The 20586-nt window shown below is 43.9% G+C and overlaps 1 protein-coding gene across 8 annotated transcripts in view; it reads right to left on the bottom strand.

Annotated features, from left to right (window-relative positions):
* CHL1 (cell adhesion molecule L1 like) overlaps positions 1-20586 on the bottom strand; it is a 177899-nt gene that overhangs the window by 139521 nt on the left and 17792 nt on the right. The window lies entirely within an intron of this gene.

Genomic DNA, 20586 nt, shown 5'->3' with positions numbered 1-20586 from the left:
GAGGAGATCTGATTCTTATTCTAAAGCTGGTTTGTGACCTTGGAACAAGTCACTTCTCTGCACCTCTGTTTCCCTTCTCTTTCTTTACCTTTCTTGTCTTAGATTACAAGCTTTCTAAAGCCTGCTAAGTGTTTATATAGCAGCAAACAGATAAGATTCAGCTTTCACTGAGCTCACTGGAAAACACAAAGCAAGAAAGAATAAATCTTATCAATCACCACTTATGTTATTACTTGCCTTTAGCCTACTAATATGAAACATGATTTAAAAATTATTTTCAATAATCACCTTCTTTTTAAAATAATGATAAAAGGCCCATGAAAGAAAAGTATCTTCAAGGGGAAACAGATCCCTTGACTGTTTTTCACTCCCACTTCAAAAACATTGACCAAGAGTTGTATTTCGGCATTGTTTCCTTGGATGTATGGCCATGACAGCATTCTGCTATGCAGCTTGCACCTTGATAGTCACTCCTGGTTGAGACAAAGAGTGGTTTTTCTTGGAACAGACCTTTAAGATCATCAAGTTCAACACTCCAAAGGTAATTGAAAGAGTTTGGAGCTCTGAGATCCTTTCCATGTTCTCCCAAAAGGAAGTACTTACACCCAGTGTAAATCCCAGGCCATGCTCCTGTGCCACCAATGAACCAAAGAAGCACACAAGTTGGGTTTGGGGTTTTTTTCTTTTCCCTTTGTGGGTCACCTTAAAAGTGGTTTTCTTGCCAGACTCTCTGCATGAGTGACAAGGTATTCAGTGGGATGTCTTAAGGGAACATAAGTGATAAAGAGAAAAGCAGCTAGCCTATTTTCTGTCTTGTCTCTGTTTGATAATCTTTTTATCTGGTCTCATTTCACCACTTGCAGACAGACTTATTTCCCCACAGACAAACTCAGTCCTTTTTCCAAGGTGCACACATGCACATCTCATTTCTCACAGCATTCCAAATGTGTATTTTGGGGCATACACAGCCAAATTCAGCATATGCAGGTGTAGGCTGATGGAGCTGGGGTTGTTCAGCCTAGAGAGGAGAAGAGTTCGGGGGAACCTTGCAGCTGTCATCCAATACCTAAAGGAATCCTACAGGAAGGCTGCAAAGGGACTTTCCATAATGGTGTCTAGCAAATGGACAAGGGGGAATGATTTTAAGCTAATGAAAACTATGTTCACACTGGACATTATCACAGTATCACCAAGGTTGGAAGAGACCTCAAAGATCATCAAGTCCAACCTGTCACCACAGACCTCATGACTAGACCATGGCACCAAGTGCCACGTCCAATCTCCTCTTGAACACCTCCAGGGATGGGGACTCCACCACCTCCCTGGGCAACACATTCCAACAATTAGGAACAGGTTCTTCAGTACAAAGGTGGTGAGACTCGGGATGAGGTTGCGCAGGGAGGTTGTGGATACCTCCCCACTGGGGGTGTTCAATGAGGCCTCAGCCGCCAAGCCTAGTTGAGAAGTGTCCCTGACCATGGCAAGGAGGTTGAAGTAGATGATCTCTAAGGTCCCTTCCAGCCTAAGGCATTCTGTGACTCTGCAATTCCTATTGCCACCCACATCTCTAGTCTTCCATAGAGGCACATACACAACACTCACACAAACCTGCCCATCACAGAAGTATGTGATTTCATAGAATCATAGGGTTGTTTTGGTTGGAAAAGACCTCTAAGATCATCAAGTCCAACCATTGTCCTAACATCGTTGTGGTCATTAAACCATGTCCTGAGTGCCGTGCCATGCCAAGAAGTGCCATGCTTTTTGATCACCTCCAGGCATGGTAAATTCACTACCTCCCTCGGCAGGCTGTTCCAATACCTGACCACTCTTTCAGTAAAGATTTTTTTTCCTAATACTCCACCTAAACCTTCCCTGGCCCAATCTGAGTCCTATCAGTTGATACTAGGGAAAAGAGACCAACAGCCAGCTAACTAGTAGGTGTAGAGAGAGAGAATGTCTACCCTAAGCCTTCTTCTCTCCAGACTGAAGAATCCCAGTTCCATCAACTGCTCCTCACAAGACCTGTTCTCCAGTGCCTGTGCTTCGCTCAAACAGTTCATTAGCACATAGATTTTAACATTCAACCCCTTGGTTAATCAGTTAGGGTTTCTGATACGAACAGAAAACCTTTTCTATATCTCAGCAGTGATTTAGGAACCTCATTTCTACTTTCAGCTGCACTTTAATCCTTCTTGACTTCTACTGAGGCTAGAGCCTAGAAACATTTACCCTCCTGCTGGCACGACTCAGCCTTTCACAGCATCTTTACCTTCACTAAGTCCTGTAACCATGATTTGCAATACCAAATGCAAATCACCTCATGGGCAGCTCGTGCCAGCTGGGTATAACCCAACAAAGCTGTGGCAGCATGGTCCAAGGAGTCCAAGACGTGCCTCAGCTGGAAAGAACAGCAAACCTAAACCCAGTCCCAGGCACAGTCACCATGGCTTGCAAAGGAAGAGCAGAAGATCCCTGTGCTGTGCATCAGTGTCAACCAGGCTGTTTTCAGGCTTTCAGTATTTCACAGCCCTGAGTGTAGAGAGTTGAAGGCCAGAGATGTTGCTATATTGCATCAGGCTTTCCTCCCATTACATTTCCCCCAGCTATCTCTATATTAACCCAGTTCACCTGGAATTGATTAAAACATCTACTCCAAATAATAATAAAATCTTAGGGAAAAAAATCAACTTTTTATTTAGAGATATGGGAAAAGGGAAATTCAGCTTTTTATTTTTATGAGGGATTCCAAGGGAGGAGAAAATTATGATTTGTGTCTCCCCCCTCCCCCTATTTTTTAATCTAGCTCAAAAACCAGAGCAGAGAACAGCAACTCAAATGCTTTATAGCTGAATTCTTTTTAATCAGCTCTCTCCTATCTCTACCAGCTGTTTGTCACCATCTCCATTTAGGCTGTGCATCTTGGGCTTATCAATCTAGTAAGCTTTAAATTACAGCTACCCTTGGGGGAAAAAAAATGAATGAAAAAAATTAAAAAGAGCAGAGGCAAACCCTAACAGAAAAGAACAGACCTGCTAAAGGACAATCCCAAGCACCAGTATAGGCTAGGCAGGGACTGGCTTGAGAGCAGCCCAGAAGACAAGGACCTGGGCGTGCTGGTGGATGAGAAGCTCAACATGAGCCAGCAGTGAGCACTTGCAGCAGAGAAAGCCAATCACATCCTGGGCTGCAGCAAGAGAAGCAGAGCCAAGCAGGTCAAGGAAGGTGATTCTCCCTCTCTACACTGCTCTGCTGAGACCCCACCTGGAGCACTGTGTCCAGTTCTGGAGCCTCTATTACAGGAAGGATCTGGAGGTGCTGGAAGGGGTCCAGAGAAGGGCCACGAGGATGAGCAGAGGGCTGGAGCTGCTCTGCTATGAGGACAGACAGAGGGAATTGGGGCTGTTCTGTCTGGAGAAGAGAAGGCTCCAAGGAGACCTAATTATGGCCTTCCAGTATCTTAAGGAGGCCTACAAGGAAGCTGAGGAGAGACTTTTTATGGTGTCAGGGTGTGATAGGACTAGGAAGAATGGGGAAAAAAGAGTAGAACTCGGTAGATTCAGATTGGATGTTAGGAAGAATTTCTTCCCCGTGAGGGTGGTGAGAGGCTGGCACAGGGTGCCCAGGGAGGTGGTGGAAGCCTCATCCCTGGAGGTTTTGAAGGGCAGGCTGGATGTGGCTTTGAGCAGCCTGCTGTGGTGTGAGGTGTCCCTGCCCATGGCAGGGTGTTTGGAACTGGATGATCCTTGAGGTCCCTTTCAACCCTAACAATTCTATGAGTCTATGATTAGTGATGACTGTCCTAGAGATTTTGTGGCCTGAAGCAAAGTGGTTTGGTGCTCAGGTCTTGTAAATGAGTTGGGATTTTTCAAGATGAGAAATGAAAATACAGTCTTTCTCTGCCGTGGCTGTGGGCACAGTGCCTGGATGTCTGTCTGCATTCCCAGGGCTGCTTCTGCTCCCAGCTCTGCAATGGCATTTTCTTGTTATGATGTTCTGCCAGCACAGTCACTTTGGTCTTTCAATTTTCCAAAAGGTTAGAGGGAGCTGACAGATTTCTGAGTCAGGGAATGCAGTTCACACTTTTATTCACTTAGCTGGTCATTCACTGCATTTGACACTGTATTTCAGTCGAGCTACACATGGTGCAGAGAAGAGGAGCAGCAGAGCATAAGAATGGCTTTAAGATTCCTGTGTTGAGCTACCCAGGGGCTGTTTGGTCTCTGAGCAGAACTGGGAGCAAATGCTGCAGCCAGGATTAAGGCTGGCATTACCCACTGCCTCTAGCCAGGCCACAGATGGTATGGGCAGCTTCCTGAGCTCCTCCATCTCCTGGCTACAGAGGGGGAACAGACTGGAGCAGACATGAGTGGGCCCTGCTGCAATGTGACCTTCAATTTTTATCCATCCATTTGTCTCTAAAAGAGACACAAATCAGAGTCACAGACTGGTAGGGATTGTCAGGGACCTCTGGAGATCATCTAGTCCAATCCCCCTGCTAGAGCAGGGTCACCCATAGCAGGTTGCCTAGGATCAGAGTCCAGGCAGGTTTGGAATCTCTCCAGAGGAGGAGACTCAACAGCCTCTCTGGGTAGCCTGCTCCAGGGCTCCGTCACTCTCACATAAAAGAAGTTTTTCATCACATTCAGATGAAATCTCCTGTGTTCTGATTTGTGCCTGTTGCCCCTTGTCCTGCTCCTGGGCACTGATGAAAAAGTCTGGCTCTGTCCTCCTAACACACACCCTTTATATATTGATAAGCATTGATATGATCCCCTCTCAGTCTCCTCCAGGCTAAACAGACCCAGAACTGATGAAGTACAAGCCTTTGAGTCGGGCTCAGATAACTTCTGAAAAGCAGAAACCAAATATTTAAGCACTATTTGAATTGTCCCAGCATGAGGAAAAAGATTAAAAGGTTTGGCTCAGAGTCCTTGACAATTCAGAGCAGTATCTAAAGGGGAGCACTGGCCAGCATAAAGCTCTGATGGTGCTTTGGCCACTGTCCCACAGCAAAGCCCTCCTGAAGCCAACCCACTCCTGCATCACTGTGCTCTGCACATGACATCAGCTGAGGCCCAGCTCTGCTGTGCAAGACCATGAAGCTTGATCCCATTGTGGGGAGCATCTTATGATGCAGAGTAGCAAAGGGGTGAAAGGAGTCCAAATCCCAACACCCAGGCTTGGGCAGCATTCCCATCAGCTCCAAGCTTCACTTGTGCATGTTCACAGCAGAAGGCTTTTTTGAGGAGGAAGATTTGGTAAGGAATGAAAAGATGCATTAAGCAGCTTGGAGAAGAACACAGGAGGAAATGGATAAAATGTTATCACAGCAAAAGGTTGTTGCCCTTCCAGCTTATGGATCCCACTTAAGTGCAAATGTACCTAAGGGACTCTTCGCAGTGACATCTTCAGACAAATACCAAGTACACAAAATTAATATGGGTTGAGGGGAAAGAAAAAGAGTAAGAGAGAAAAGGAGCTTTTAATAATTAAAGAACCAAACATTTCAGATGCAATGTTACCCCTGTGCCTTATGAATATAACCCAACAAAGATATAGTGCTGCTCAGAAAAGTCAGCTCAGGAGTTTTGCTACTTTTTAAAGAATGATTATTTTCTTTTTTTAGCATTACTTTTTTGCAGGCATGAAATCCAGATGCCCTGTTTAGTAAACATGCCTGGCCAGCATTTCAACTTGTCCACCAGGAAAAAAAGGAAGAAAAAAAAAAGGTTTAGGTCAGTCTCATATTTAGGATTAGGTGGCTCATGATTACTCTCAGCACAATACTACAAGCTGCTCTGATTATTTATTACTGAAAGGACCTTGAGAACGTGAAGACACCTTTGAAATGTTTAGCACAACTGCCTAAGACCATCACTGATGTTAGCCAACAAGTTCTGGGATTTATTGTCCCAGTAAAAGAAGGAAGCCCTGAAAAACATTTTGTAAGTCAAGCATATTGGGCCAGCTGCACCAGTACAGCTTAAGCATTGACCTGCTGGAAAGCAGCTCCACAGAGAAGGACCTGGGAGACCGGGTGAACAAACTCACCATGAGCCAGCAGTGTGCTCTCCTGCCTGAGAAAGATGATGGTCTCCTGGGTGCTTTAAGAAGAATGTGACTAGCAGGTTGAAGGAGGACCTCCTTCCCATCTACTCTGCCTAGTGAAGCCATACCTGGATTATTGTGTCCAGTTCTGGGCTTCCCAGCTCAAGAAAGACAAGAAACTACTGGAGAGAGTCCTGCAGAGGCTACAAAGATACAGAGGGGACTGGAACAACTCTAAGGCTGAAAGACTTGCAGCTGTTTAGACTGAGGGAGGATCTTCTCAATGCTAATCAATATTTAAAAAGCAGGTGGAAAGAGGATGGGTCCTGACTCTTTTCAGTGATGCCCAGCAATATGACAAGATGCAATGGACACACACTAGAATACAGGAAAAACTTTACTTTGGGAGTGATGGAGCCCTGGAGCAGGCTGCCCAAGGAGGCTGTGGAGTCTCCTTCTCTGAAAAGATTCCAAATCTTCTCGGCCATTGTGATCCTGGGCAACCTGCTGTGGGTGACCTTGCTTTAGCAGGGGGTTTGGACTAGAGGATCTCCAGAGTTTCCTTTCTACCCTCATCATTCTGTAATTAATTGTGTGATTCTGGTCCACAATTACTCAGCCATAAGAAATATCACAGAACTTCACCAGCACATAATTCAGGTCTGCAGTGACCTTCACAATCCAGATGTATGCAGTTACAACCATAATGCATTGTTATCAGAAGAAAACCACCTTGTCTCTAGCATGCATACAGACATGCACTCATGCTCTCTCTCAGGCTTGTCACTAGCCAAGCGCATCACAGATATTTTTCCCTAAAGCAAATGTCAAGGGCTGTGCACTTAGCTCTCACCTATTTCACTGCCACACTTTCACAGCAGGTATCCATAGACCAGTTAAACCCCATGCCATGACACACATGATGCATTGAGTTTAAATGTGCAGTAAACACCAGGTGCTACTGTCCCTTAAGGGAAACTGTGACTGGGAGAGAACCACCTCTGTCAATAGTTCCCCCCGGGCCAATAAATCCTGCTCATCAATAAAAGTCAGCGAGCAAAACCGACACCACTGCGGGAGCCTGTGTGTACCTTGGGCTAGAATTTGATGCATTTAATATCTCCTTATTAGTTAGAATGGTTTTGCATTCAAGGTCCCAAAGCTATAGATTGAAGATTGACATGGATTGAATTGAAGCTTGAGGAGGACAGATTCAGACTGGATATTAGAAAGAAATTCTTTACAGTGAGGGTGGTGTGACATTGGAACAGGTTGCCTAAAAAGGATGTGGAAGCTGCCTCTCAGGAGGTGTTCAAGGCCAGGTTGGATGAGGCCTTGAGCAACTTAGTCTGACGGAAGGTGTCCCTGCCCATGGCAGTAGAGTTGGAACTAGATGGTCTTCAAGATCCCTTCCAACCCAAACCATTCATGGATATGAATAGAGAGCACTTTCACATCATTTTACTAACCTTGTAATGTACAACACAAGCCTGTGTTACAACCCTTCCCTGAGCTCTTCAGCAGGCAAATTCAGTGGCATGTGGGTTGAGGAAAGGTTTTCTCCTGAACTGGTGGAGCCAGCATGGTGAGTATCATCATGCCAGATAAAAAACATCCACTATTTCCCACACAATAGTGGGGTTCCAGGAAATAACAGAGCCAGAAAACTTAGTGCTGTGTTTTCTAGATACAAATTAGATTTCAATGAGAGAGAACAAGGGGAAATGGCCTGAAATTGTGCCAGTGGATGTTTAGATGGGATACAACAAAAACTGTCTTCATTCAAAAGTGGTCAGGCATTGGAATGGATTGCCCAGGGAGGTGCTGGAGTCATGGCTTTGGAGGCATTCAAGAACGGTGACGGGGGGACATGGTTTAGTGGGCATGGTGGTATTGGGTTGGACTGAATGATCTTAGGGGTCTTCTCCGGGCAAAACAATTTGATGATTCAATGATTCTATGATTCTATTCACACTCATGTACTCAAACACAGATCTATTCTCAGATATTCTGGACCAAACCTTCAGCTGTGGTAAATCAGCATAGATTCTTGAAGTTATATTTATTTGTACCACCTGACAAACTACTTTCCAAATGTTTTCTGGTTAAAAATGTTGTGCAGACTCGATGAAAATTTAACTGAGGGTGCTGTTGTCTTCTCTCTAATGCAGAAGTCATATGCAAACTGCCCCAACCCATGGAGTCAAAAAGATCAGAGGGCAACCAGCACCAGAACAACAGAACACAGTCTCAAACTGTGCCAGGGGAGGTTTAGGCTGGATGTTAGGAAGAAGTTCCTCACAGAAACAGTGATTGGCCATTGGAATGTGCTGCCCAGGGAGGTGGTGGAGTCACCATCCCTGGAGGTGTTTAGGAAGAGACTGGATGAGGCACTTGGTGACACGGTTTAGTTGATTAGATGGTGTTGGGTGATAGGTTGGACTTGATCTCGAAGGTCTTTTCCAACCTGGTTAATTCTATTCTAAGTGTGAAGAACACCTAACTTGTTATATAAACTGAAAAGAATTTAGAAAGCTTTTTGAAACTATTTTTTGTTGTTGTTCCATTCACAGTAATTAATATTTTTAAAGAATTTTTGCCTGTTGTAAAGATTGTTTACAGCAAGTCTGTAGCTTTCAGGCAATTTTTTTCCCTAGAAATGCCTTTTAAATGCACTTGAAAAATGTCCAACTTGGAAACTGGAGACTTGACCTTACAGTATGTGGTTCTCTGTTCAGATTGCTAATGATCACACAAACTAATAAGTAACTTATTTAGCATCTGAAATGATAAGTAAAACCACAAAACTTCAAAGATTTCTAAACCCAACTGATAAATGTTTTACAGACTAAAAATTTCTCCAGAGACTGACTTATAAAAGTTAATGACTTTCAAAACAGGAGGGGAAAATGAAGTCAGTAGACTGAAGTTGTTCATTAGAACTCATTTGTTCAGTTCTAATCTTGGTTTAGTCATCAGCTCTCTGCTTGCTTCTAAGGCGGTCAAGCCACGCAAACAAAGTGATATTTGTTCACATTACAATGTTCAACCCTTATATGGCACTTCTCATCAGCAAATCTCAAAGCCTTCTGCAGAGAAGGAGAGCTTTGTTATCTCTGATTCAGATCGGGAAATTGCGGCAGTAAGATAATTGCAGAGCCAGAAATAACACTTCCGAGCGCCCAGCTAATGGCCCAAGTAGCAGCTCAGAGCATTTCATGAACTCAGAAGACAACTGAGGTCAAGATGGGCAACTTCACTGTTGCACCTTTTGAACTGCTGAAAGCCCAAAGAGAAAAGTGAAACTGAAAAAAGACATCAGTTCAATGAGTGCATTGCATTGCCACGTAAGTCTTGAAGCATTCTATTAACTCCTTCTGTCCATAGGATAAAGACATTACATCAACAAACCCCCATCAAAGGAGGTTACTAAGCACAGGCTGCCCAAGGAGGTGGTGAAGTGACCGTAGAATCAACCAGGTCCAACATATCACCTAGTACTTAACACCTCATGACAACTAAACCATGGCTCCAAGTGCCATATCCAATCTTTTTTTGAAAGTCTCCAGGCAGGGTGACTCCACCACCTCCCTGGGCAGCACATTCCAAGGGCAAAGTATTCTTTCTGTGAAGAATTTTTTCCTCACCTCTAGTCTAAACTTCCCCTGGCACAGCTTGAGACTGTGTCCCCTTGTTCTGGTGCTGGCTGCCTGGGAGAAGAGACCATCCCCCACCTGCCTACAACCTCCTTTCAGGTAGTTGTAGACAGCAATAAGGTCTCCTCTGAGCCTCCTCTTCTCCAAGCTAAATAACCCCAGCTCCCTCAGCCTCTCCTCATAGGGCTTGTGTTCGAGACCTCTCCCCAGCCTCATTGTCCTTCTCTGGATATGTTCAAGTATCTCAATGTCCTTCTTAAATTGAGGAGCCCAGCACTGGACACAGTACTCAGGGTGTGGCCTAACCAGTGCTGACTACAGGGGCAGGGTAGCCTCCTGCTCCTCCTGGCCACACTGCTTCTGATCCCTGGAGGTGTTCAAGAAATGTCTATATGTGGTGCTTCAGGATATAGTTTACTGGTCATGGTAGCTGTGTTATGGTTGGTCTCTATGATCTTAAAGGTCATTTCCAACCTTAATGATTCTAAGATGCTATGTCCTTAAGTTTTTGGTACCCAAATGTTTGCAGCCCCCTGGAAATAGCACAGTATAGGACTCAAAACTTAAAATGCAAGGTCAAGGACATGGTGGTGTTAGGTTGACAGATGGACGTGATCTTAAGAGGTCTTTTGAAACCTTAATAAATAAATAAACCAAACCAGGTTGGAAGAGACCTTCAAGATCATTGTGTCCAGCCCATCAATTAATCCAACCCACCCAAACAACTAGCCCATGGCACCAAGCATGCCATCAAATCTCCTCCTGAACACCTCCAATGATGGCGACTCCACCACCTCCCTGGGCAGCCCATTCCAATGGGCAATCACTCTCTCTGTATAGAACTTCTTCCTAACATCCAACCTAAACCTCCCCTGGCGCAGCCTGAGACTGTGTCCTCTTGTTCTGGTACTGGTTGCCTGGGAGAAGAGACCATCATCCGCCTGTCTACAACCTCCCTTCAGGTAGTTGTAGAGAGTGATAAGGTCACCCCTGAGTCTCCTCTTCTCCAGGCTAAGCAACCCCAGCTCCCTCAGTCTTTCCTCACAGGGCTGTGTTCCAGACCCCTCACCAACTTCATTGCCTTTCTCTGGACTCATTCCAGCAGGTCAACCTCCTTCCTAAACTGAGTGGCCCAGAACTGGACACAGGACTCGAGGTGTGGCCTAACCAGTGCAGTGTACAGGGGCAGAATGACCTCCCTGCTCCTGCTGGCCACACTGTTCCTGATGCAGGCCAGGATGCCCTTGGCTCTCTTGGCTGCCTGGGCACACTGCAGGCTCATGTTCAGCCTACCATCAACCAGTACTCCCAGGTCCCTCTCTACCTGGCTCCTCTCTGAAAACAGAATCATCCTCAGAAGAGTTTAATGAGTTAGAATTATTTCTCAAGGCTTTTATGGCTGGATCTCTACTGGGAAACAGGTGATGGGTTTGTTGGGAGCTACAGCATACTGGTTGAATCAGAGGGGCCAACACTACTATAGGTGTTCACTGCCCACCACTCAACCAAGAAATGCTGTGGGCAATTGCAGCCCCCCATCTGCTAAAGAACTGGAAGCAGATAAAGCTTTATTCAGCCTTCACAATCAAGGGCCTGGTCATCCTGGGGGATTTCAAGCACTCTTACATCTACAAATATGGCAACTACTGAAGCACAAACAACAGAGATTTCATGAGCACATCAAAAACAATATTGATGCTGAACTTCACTGGAGTAGTTTGGCTTGCTTTGGAAAGCAGGTGTAATGTCATGGAAGAATGCCCTGAGGTACAGACTGGCACAGGGCAGCTCCTTGATCTTCAAGGAAAACCTCCTCAAAGCACCAGAACAATCCACGCTCAGGAGCGAGAAGTGGAGCAGACATGGCAGAAGGCTGACTTGGCTAAGCATGGAATCCCTGACTGAGCTCAAACATAAAAAGAAAGTGAACAGAAGGTTGAAGTGGGGATGGGCTACCCAGAAGGACTAGAGAAACCCTGCCCAGGCTGCAAGGACAGATTTAGAAAAGAAAAACAAAAAGCTCAGGTGGAGTTGAAACTGGGAAGGAATGGTACAGCCAAAAAGAGGGCTTCACCCTTAGGTAGAAAAAGACCAAGAAAAATGTGGGTCACTCCTGAATATGCAAAGAGAACTGCTGACAAAGGGTACAGAGAGAAGATGAGGTCATCAATTTCTTACTAATTTTTTTTTGCCTCAGTCTTTACTAGCAAGTTCTACTCCCAGGGTGCCCAGGTCTATGTTCCTAATGTCTTCTAGTGGCCAAGGACAGTAAAGGAAGATTTTGTTAGGGACCACCTGATCAAACAGGATCCACACAGTTCTACAAATCTGCAGGAAACAGGCTGACATCATTCTGAGGCTGCTCTTTGTGTCTGAAATACTGTGGCAACTGGGGAATCCTTTTGATGACTGGAAAAGGAGACTGTCAGAGCCAGCTTCAAGAAGGGTAAGAAAGAACAAGCCACACCAACATCCAACTACCTGCTGACCCTCACCTCAGTCCCAAAGTAGAGTATGGAACAAATCCTCCTGAAGAAAACCACTTAATATCTTTGTTAACTGCAGACAATGAGAGGGAATACACTCACAGCAAGTTTCCAGATGACACCAGAGCTGGGGAGCAGCTGACATGCCATTCAATGGCATCTCAACAGGCTGGAGATGTGGGCTGACAGAAAGCTTATAGCATTCATTCAGCCAAAGCAGACATGAAGCTCTTCAAGAGGAAACCCATGGTGCAGAAAGCTCTGGGAACGACAGCCTGGGAGTTGAACAGGAGTCAGCAGTGACAGTGATGAAAGCAACAACACACTGGGTTGGATTTGCAGGAGCATAGCCAGCAGCTCAAGGAAAGCAGTTATTACTCTCAGCACTGGTGAGACTGCATCTGGAGCAGACAGTCCAGTTTTGGTTTCCCCATTACAAAAAAGACACTGACAAACGGGGAAACATTCAGCAGGGAGGACCAAGCTGATGAGAAGACTGCAGCACATAACTTAGGAGAAGAGGCTGGGAAATCTGTATCTGTCCAGCCTGAAGAAGAAAAGGCTAATTACTGTTCTTAACTGGACAAAGCCCTGAGCAACCTGACCTAACTTCAAAGATGTGCCTGCATTCTGCAGGAGGTTGAGCCAGATGACCTCCAAAGGTCCTTTCCAAATTAAATTATTCTCCAATGTTAATGGTTTCTTCTTCACTTGTATTTATCAAAGAGCATTGACTTGTAAAGCATCATTTAGAAATAATTATTCAGACTTTGTGCAACACTTCCAAATGGCATAAAAAATTCCATACATATTTGAGAAGTACCCAACCGCAGGTGAAGAATATCATGGGCTAAAAGCCAGTCAGCTGGAGCCTATTAAAGCACAATCAACCTCCCATGACACCAAAATGCCTAATTGAACTTCTACCCTCTGCAAAATGGAGATTTTTGCCTTCTCCACAGAAACCCAGAATGAAGGGTTCACTGCTCTGTGTCTCTGTAAATCAAGATCATTATCAAAACCTAATGATCAAACCAGGAGATGCCTGCTCTGATTAAAATAATGGTATTCCATCCTCTAAGAAAGGACACTTTCATTGTAAAAAGAAAAACAAAACCAAGACAACCTCAGATGTTTAGTCACAGACACTCATTTCTACCCTCCTGGTAAAGGGAGAGTGTGAGCAGGAGCGAGTGACACCGATGCATATTTAGAGTCAAACTTCAAACACCAGTGCTTCATTAGCGTAACATGAGAAAAACTGAGATGGGTTTGACTGTACAGCTAGGGTCTAAGAAAACCTGAGCTAGGTTTTAAGAAGGGCGGGGAGAAGCCAACAAAAAAACCCCTGAAAGGTCTGTTGACTGAAATACATCAAGGCACACTGAAAATGAATTGGTATTTATAGATCCTGAATAATGCACTCATTGCTATTCAGGCTCATTGCTGTTCGTTTTGCCCAGAAATATGGTGACTGACAGCTTCTCCAATATTTTTATGCCTGAAGAACCAAAATAGCTGAGAAGAGACCTGAAATTTTGAATACAGGGGGAAAAGAAAAACAAACACAAACCACACCACAAAACTAAACCACAACCTTGTACAAACTGCCAAAAATACAGTAATCCAATCTTCTCTTAATTCCTTGTTTCTCTGGGGTTTTTTAAGTTCAAATCTCCTCAATCTTTTGAGCTAATCTGAGTAATCCTTTTGCTTTTCTTCTTTTTTTTTTTGGGGGGGGGGGGAAGGAGGAGGAAAAAAAAAAATATCATATTTTGTTTCAAATTGGCTTTCCTAAGCTGTGAAAATCTCTACGTCTGTAAGAGTACAAGCAACATTTCCCCCTAATTAGTCCATAAAAATGCTAATGTTTCTAATGAATCAGATTGAAATATCACAGGAGTAGATAATAGCTCAAAACCCAGAGTTTGCTTATGGGGTAGGCTTTCAGAATCGTTTTGCTAATCACTACCACAGCACTGGGCAACTTACAAAGCCAATATAGTAATGAGGTTAGAGAGGCAAAACATCCTCATCTTCATTTTTGTGCAAAATAATGACAGTTACACACATGTGCATTCACAGCCACTGTGCACTCATTTAGAGACGTGAGGAAAGCCAGACTCACAGTATTTACAACCCCAGCTCCTCAGCTGCAGGGAGCTCCTCCATCCCTGTGACAAGCAGAGGTCCTCTGCCTGTTTACTCAAGCTGAGGATGTGACCATAAATCTTTATTCTGCCCCATTTCACTGTTAACAGAATCCATTTCTGAAACCAATAAAATAATACTTTCTTCTTTCTTTTTCCCATGGGCTGGTAGCTAATAATGTCACCAGTTTGAACTGTAGAAGCAAGAGACTGACATCATTGTCTCTCTGCCCCATAGCATCTTTCTCCATTTTTCCCCCCTGCACTTAGACTTTTGCTCCTGCCTTCTGTGCTAGCACATACTAAGGCACTTGTATCCAAGCTGCAGATTGAGGAAGGAGTGGTCTTTTTTCAAGTCAAAAATCTAGTAGAATCAATGAGCTCTTAGAGAAAAATCTCATAGGGCTTGACCTTCAGAGTGGCCTTTTACTCTCTGAACCTCATGTAAAACAGCGATTCTGCCAGTCAATCCTTAGTAAAAGATTTAAAGAAAGGGACTGTTGCCTATTGGTGGCACCAGAAATCTAAGCAGGAATTAAGCAGCTTGGAAAAGCATTTAAATTCAACTTCTCATTCCCCCAGAGCTCCCCATATATTCTTTATGGCCCTGTGTTCCCTTACTCCTTTGATCATACTATATTGAAGTAGGCTCTTGTTTAATACGTAGCTAAGATGACTGCATGATAACATCAAAACAGAAGGGAACATAAAGGACATGAAAGGATATGAAGTCAATAGCTTCACCAGTCACAATACATAAACAGGCCCAGCTAAAAGCTGTGGTGTTACAGGGAGGTCTTTATGCTTTCACAAAGCTGCATGCAGCATTGACCAGCTACAACTGAAACTAATGATTAGAACTACATTGGGTTTGCTCTCTTCTGCTTTAATTGCAGTTTGTTTTGCTCAGAGGGTATAGATCTACAAATCCAACACCCACCTTTAGGCTTCAGCCCAGATGCCCACCACATCAAATGGTCTAACCACTTCTCTGTTAGAAATCAGAAGTCCAAGCTAGGGTTTCATCAACACATGGAAGCTGCACACATCCATAAAACAGGTTTCATCAACCTTGTAGCATCATCCTTACAAGAGAGGCCCAACCATGCTCTAACCATACCCAGAGGTATTTTTGATGAGAATTCAAATGTGAAAAGAGGTTTTGCTTTCTTGTGCTCTTCTGAGAACCTTAACTCCATTCAACAAAGCCTAGTAACACAAGACTTTGTCGTCTTGATCCCCAACGCCCTCCTGTTTTAGTCTTTACATAAAGCTACGTGTTATGGTTCAGAGGCCAGACAGAAAAGTTGCTGTCTGCTGTCTACTGTCTAGAACTTATCTCACACTTGGTTTTCATATCACATTTCTGGGCTGCCTACGCTCATGCTAATCTGCTAAAATCACTTTACCCACTCGGAAGGCAACGTATCACTTATATTCAGTTCTATTATTCATCAGGCAACCAGGATGGCAGCTCCATGACTGACTGCTAATTACCCTTTCCCACTGGATGTCAGAGAGGGTTGCATTTTCGGCAGCAATTTATTCTTCTTCCCATGGAGTCCTGAGGTGGAAGCTGAGGCCTATTGAAGTCAATGACAAAAGCCCCATTGACTTTGTCTGTGTCAGGAATTCATCTTTTAATGGCAAGAGGCTGGCTTAAGTGTGATCTAGTATATGATGTCAACACTTTGAGATAACAACTGACACGAGAACAGCGTGCACATTGCCAGTGGTGCCAGGATGGGACACGGCACTCAAAGGCTCTGCAAGCTGTCAGATCCCTGTCAGAGGCCAGACAGGATGGTGGCACGTTCACATTCCAAGTGCCTCCCAGCAGAGAACAGCTTCATGTCTGGTCAAGCCCAGTGCACACTACATGGTCTGTAGTATTTGGAAACAGCAATGCTTTGACAGTGTGATGGAGACATCTCATTTGCTTGGCAGGCTGGATCTATACTGCAGGGTTTACTCCCATTTACAAGGAGATGCAATCCTTGTTTACAAAAGCAGTTTGGAATAGCTATGGCATTATAAATTCACAGCTTCCACTGCAGCTTAACTTCTTTGGTAGAGGCGAGAGCTACAAAGGTAATGAATAAGGCAAAAGAATCTCACCTTTCATTGGCTCTCTTCCTATTCCCCCTCCTAGACACAGTGGCAAGAAGGATGGCAGCACTGATTAAAATGCGCACTTCTTACAGGAAAAATCATACTTTTCACCTGAAGAATGTTTCATGTAAGTAAATGAGAAATGAAGGATAAAATCCGTGCTTGCTGAATTACAAAGTGTTTGACAACTGATTATAGTATTGCTGGTTTGGGTTTTCTCTCTCCCCTCTAAATAAACCATCCTGACCAGTCCTTTCTCTCAATTAGTGCTACTGTTTTACGCTCTCTCACTTGCCATTAACCAAAGTGGTTCACTTTTGCATCTTTTCAGCCCCAGCTAGAGGACTTCTTTTCCCTAAACAACCAAGCAGAATGTTGAGGACGTGCTCTTCTTCCACATCGCTCCTCAGCTCTCTCTCTCTCCTCCATCCAGCTCTTCATGCTATAGAAATAGGTGGATTTAATAACCTAGCACCACACCGAGACAGCAGGTACCCACAAACATCCACAAACACACACACTTGGGCCAGGAATAGCCTCTCATTTCTGCACAGTCACCTCAGGCTATATCTCTTCTTCTGTCTTTGGCTTAACAAGTTTCTTCTAACTCATATCCAGCCAGTCCCACTCCCTCTCTTCCATACTGCTTCCAGACTCCATCTGTGCAGAAAGCTCCTGCAGACACCTGTATAACTTCTGCAGTTTAGAGTAGCTGAGGACATAGTCAGCAATTCCTCCAGGCAGTGCACTGATCACAAGTGAACAGCCATGGTTCCAGCAGAGCTGTTTGAATTTTGTGATGGGCTTTGTAGAGCAAAACCATTCCTCAGAGTCAAAGGAAAAAATAAAATCAGCAGGCTACAGGAACACAGCCAGGTCCAGGGGCAAGGAATCAGCAGAAGCCCATAATTTGCTGTTCACCTGAGCAGGTAAGGGAAGAAGAGTCATCTCCTGAGGGCAACAGCAATGGTGAGTCAAGCTGGAAGGCAGTTTCTAGCAGTTGGTCAAGACCAGCAGTTGTTTCAGCAGCCATCATGCCCCAAACTGAGCTGAAGAATATTCTGCATAACTCCATCTGTCTCATGCAGCTAAACACATAGGTAGTGTGACAAAATTCCTCTGGTTGTGTGCAAATTAAATTTCCAGAACTTCCCTTGAAAAGAGCAGCCTCAAAGTCCTCTTCAAGCCAAATTCTCAGCCCGGCCTATGAGATGATATTCAAATATCTTTTTCTATGTTTCTGCATCAACTGACAGCAACTTTCTGGTCCTTTGTTCTGTGCAAGGCTCATCTTCAATTTGCTATTCCTGTGTCAGACAAACCAGCAAGCTGACCTCTGAGCACAAGGAAAACCTTCTCTCCTCATTCAGGACTGGTCTCTGGAGTATCTAAAAGACAGAAGCTATATGCAACCTGAACTTGCTTATCTGAGACACCTTTTAGTTTGTGCTGTTTTAAAACTGTGATTGTCATTTATTTGTAACTCTAAGGCTGAAATGAACAGCAATTCTTGTCTATGGAAGGACAGGAAAGAGAATGACAAGAATAAATCATGATTCCTATGTAACCTGCCATGACAAAGTGGCCTAAGTAAAACGGATGGTTTGTAAAATCCAGCCTGAAATACAAAGCAGAATCCACGAGAGCAACACATCAGACAAACAAACAAACCAACATCACTGTGCACTGCACTGGTTGCTGGCAAAATTAGACAATTAATTCTGTGTAAACTAACCTATCAGGAAACCACACGGTGGGGACTCTGATAGCTGCTATTGCACTACACTATATTAAGAACAGAGTGCTTTAATGAGATCCCTGGAGAGTCCCCACGGACGTGGATCCTTCTCCTGTAAAGACCATTTTTACCCCATTTAACTGCCAGTGTTTTGCATCTCTGATACACACATATACACACAAAAAAAAGAGGCAACCAAAACAGTGCTATTAACACAATTATCAGCACCAATGAGCATCAAGCTCTTCAGGATCAAAAAGAAAAAGACCTGATGTCACTTCCAATATTTCCATCAGAACTAACATCTGTATCTTAAAGCTCACTGCACTTAAACCCTCATGCAGCCAGAACAGCAGCAACACAAATAAACCTTTTAAACAGAGAGGTGTGACAAACTATAATAATAATGATAGGAAAAATGAAATCACATCATGCTTACCAGACCAGTCTCAAAGCTGGCTTTGATTAACATTGTATTTTTCCATCAGTGAAGACCTAGTGTAGAGCTCGCCAAACACAACGAATGCCCCACTTTACATTTCGCTTTCTCAAATGAACACAGGAGAAAACCACCTTCAGCACCCGACCCAAAATGGCTGTACTTCAAAACTGATTGCTTGCTGTAAACTACCAGCTGTAAAGAGAGCAAGGCTGAACATTTTGAGCAGAAGCTTAGTAACAAGGTTAGAAGCTGTTCTTCTGCTTGCAGATTCTCTGTTAAAAACACACCTAGCGACACACTTCTGTGTTAAGTCTGAGGGATCAATATTCTCAGGTTTCAACAAGCTTTCCCAGTGAAGACTGTGGAATTTTCTCATTGGATTATGTGTTTAGCAGAAGTGGTTCTGCTAAGTGATGCCTTAGATGAGAGGGGCAAAATCCTGCAATCTTATTAATTGCACTTAGCATGAAGTGCAAAGAAACAAACTCTTAAAAGGGTTTTTATAAGGTTATAACCTTCACTCCATCCTGCAAATTTAAGTGGATTACTGCATTTCTTCTTCACCTGCACTATTAGACCTTATGGAAGTACCAACTCTACAGTACCAGTGTAATGGATGGAGCATTACTAATGCAAAGGACCAGGTGGTAATTCCAATGTTGATTTGCAATAACTTCATACTTCAGCAAGTTAGAAGGTTAAAGAGGTAATGGGTTAAAGAGTTAATGGAAATATTCAGAGCTTTAGCTGTTAATTTATACAAAATAACATGTTGGTGCATGCTAAATGATTATTGTGCTGCTGCTATTTTACCTTGGCCAGCTTACATGACATCCGTGGCTCTCATGGAAATGGGCTTATACCTGGACCATCTCAGGCACTGCAAAAGCAAAGCTGGAGGGAGATCATGTATGGACAACCGCCAGTTAAGCCAGCTCTCCACAGGGAAGCAGACTCTAGCATGTGTTAAGTGCCCCTAATTGATTTTACAATGCTAGGAAACTGAAAAAAACGAGCTTTAATACAATCTTTCAGGCCTAATATTTACATGGGCAAACATTTGTTTATCTGTCAGCTGTGTTGTCTCAGGGCCTCTGTAGATCCTGGGACAGCCTCTTAAGTAGCTTTCTCCATTTTTGATTAGCTGACTCCATAACCAGCCCTATAAATATTCTCAACATTTGCACCCAATGGACCAAGTATTTTGTTGAGCAGACTAATTGGTTCACAACCCCTGCTAAGTATCAGCCATATCAACCCTGACTGCCATAGGCTACCATCATCATTAGCCAAGTGACAATCTCCTAGAGAATTTTGGCTCTTTAATCTCCATTCTCCCTGAGGACGTCAGACTTATTATGGGTTAAAGCTATCAGAGTTTGCTCTTGTTCCTTTCCTATGCTGTGTTCTCAGCACAGAAGGAAAAACCTTGCAAATATGGCGACACAAAGGGAGCTCATGTCCACATCTCCCTAAAGGGATGCAAGATGCTACAGATCCTGGGGCTAACACAGAGTCAGGGCAAAGGGCCAGATCCCGCCTGCAAACAAATTTCCATTGATTTCCAAGAGAAAATGCAAGTTAACAGATCACAGCTGAAGTCACATACTGATGAAAGCAGTCCTTGATCATCATTTATTTTACTGACACCATGTTAACACCAAAATGCTGTGGTTGGGATTGTCCCAGAGGCTGCAGAAACACCACACACACTACATGTATTCTGAGACCCAGCAGTGGTAGGCTGAGGAAAACAGAAGAGAAAGACATGAAACACAGGTCAAAAGCTGGAACAAAAGGTGAAAGAGAGAACAAAGCTGGGAGGAATTGAAGACAAACTCTGAGAAGACAAAATATCCTCAGAAAGTCAGAACCCACACAAAGAGCAGAAGCTTCAAACAATGCAAATCTGACCTTTGTGATGACTGTGCCACAAATCTGAAGATTTGGG

Source organism: Melanerpes formicivorus, unplaced genomic scaffold (genome assembly GCF_026170545.1).
Source record: "Melanerpes formicivorus ecotype bairdi unplaced genomic scaffold, bMelFor1.0.p_v2 SCAF_28, whole genome shotgun sequence".
Taxonomy (NCBI): domain Eukaryota; kingdom Metazoa; phylum Chordata; class Aves; order Piciformes; family Picidae; genus Melanerpes; species Melanerpes formicivorus.
Note: the sequence above shows the minus strand (reverse complement) of the source record. Positions and strands in the feature narration are given on the sequence as shown.